This window comes from Orycteropus afer, unplaced genomic scaffold (assembly GCF_000298275.1).
Source record: "Orycteropus afer afer isolate SDZICR_OR568_19922 unplaced genomic scaffold, OryAfe1.0 scaffold00235, whole genome shotgun sequence".
Taxonomy (NCBI): Eukaryota; Metazoa; Chordata; class Mammalia; order Tubulidentata; family Orycteropodidae; genus Orycteropus; species Orycteropus afer.
In genome coordinates, this window is record NW_006921822.1 from 2,858,059 (window position 1) to 2,859,685 (window position 1,627).

At 42.7% G+C, this 1,627-nt stretch overlaps 1 protein-coding gene across 1 annotated transcript in view; it reads right to left on the bottom strand.

The window, feature by feature from the left end:
* The window catches only part of SCARB2 (scavenger receptor class B member 2), a 140,026-nt gene that overhangs the window by 99,408 nt on the left and 38,991 nt on the right, over positions 1 to 1,627 (bottom strand). The gene's annotated exons all lie outside the window — the stretch shown is intronic.

The following is a 1,627-nucleotide window of genomic DNA, read 5'->3' on the forward strand; positions in this document are numbered from 1 at the left end:
ATGAAAGTAGATTGCCCACCCTTCCTTCCGAGGAGTGGCTGGTGGGTTTGAACAGCCAGCCTTCTAGTTAGCAGTCAAATGCCTTAGGCACTATACCACCAGAGCTCCTGATGGTAATGTATAGCTGTTGTAAAGATTAGGCCATTCTGAGAAGCACCAAACACTCCCAGCTTGCCCAGGTAAGAAAGGGACAGGGAGATAAACCTAACAAGGCCAGTTTTGGTTCTTCCTATTGAAGGTGAACCACACCCATTCCTACAGCCTCCACCCCTAGGAGCTTTACATGTGCTTTTCTCATTCAAAATCCAACAAACCCATAAAGTAGAGATACCTGTCTCACTGAGGCTAAATGCCTATGATAGATTATATTCTTTGCGCACAATCCTTCACATCCACCCTAATCATGGCTCCCCATGTGAGGAGTATTCTTTCCAATCCCACTGACTTAGTCAAGTGACTTGCTTAGTCAAGTGACGTGCTTTGACCAATGGAATGTGGGTGAAACTGCAATGTGCCAACTTGGAGCTAAGATCTTAACAGGCATGGCAGTGTTCCACCAACTGTCTTGGAGCTTCTTCGCTCTACAGTGAGAAGAGCATGCTGTAGGTAGCTGTTCCTTTAGCTATATCCTAAAATGAAGCTATGGTGACCCACCTGAAAGCTGACTAGAAGCCTAAAGTCCTGCCTAGCCTCACTTTGCCAGCTAAGCTCAGCCAAACTGCAGCCATCCTGCTGACCCATGAGTGGGAAATACATGTTACTGCTTTAAGCCACTGAGATTTGGGGGTTGTTAGTTATTCAGCACTGTAATAGCCTGATTAATATAGCACCCAGTGTTAATAGGCAGAAACCTAATACCTAACAGTCCTTGTTCTTGTTGTTAGGTGCCATCAAGTTGATTTTGATTCAAAGCAACCCCATGTGACTGAACAGGACTGTCCCACAGGGTTTTCTAGGCTGTAATAATTGCAAGAGTGGAGCACCAGGTCTTTCTCCCTCAGAGTCACTGGGGTAAGCCCTGAGCCTTAACCATTGCACCACCAGCAGGACTCCTTTAACAGTCGTAACAGTCCATAATCTGTTAATGGAAAAAAACCTTGCATTTTTTACAGTGAAAATTGTTGAAGCACAGATGAATGAAAATAAAGCAAAATGCAAACAGGATTAACTCTGAGTGTTGGGAATTTGGATACTTTCGGTTTTCTTTTTGGTGGTGGTGCCCTCGAGCCAGCTCCAACTCAGAGTGATTCTCTGTATAAAAGAATGAAACACTGCCCAGTCCTGTGCCATCCCCACAATATTTGCTATGCTTGAGCCCATCGTCATAGCCACTGTGTAAATCTATGTCTTTGGTGAGATTTTGTATTTTCCAATTTTTTTAAATAATAAATAGAAAAAAATTAACATGAAGAAAAACTTTTAAAATGAAATCAAGATGAAAACGAGGTCTACCGATACAGTTCATGGAAAGCCACTAGTGAAATAATAAGGACTAGATAATAAGCAATATAGCCTTTTGATGTTACCTGTCACTCTCCTGGCAGTTAGCCTCTGAATGACAATAAACAAAGGGACCACATGCTAAAAATGTGTGATACTGTTACACAGCATACAGCAGGATGTCAAA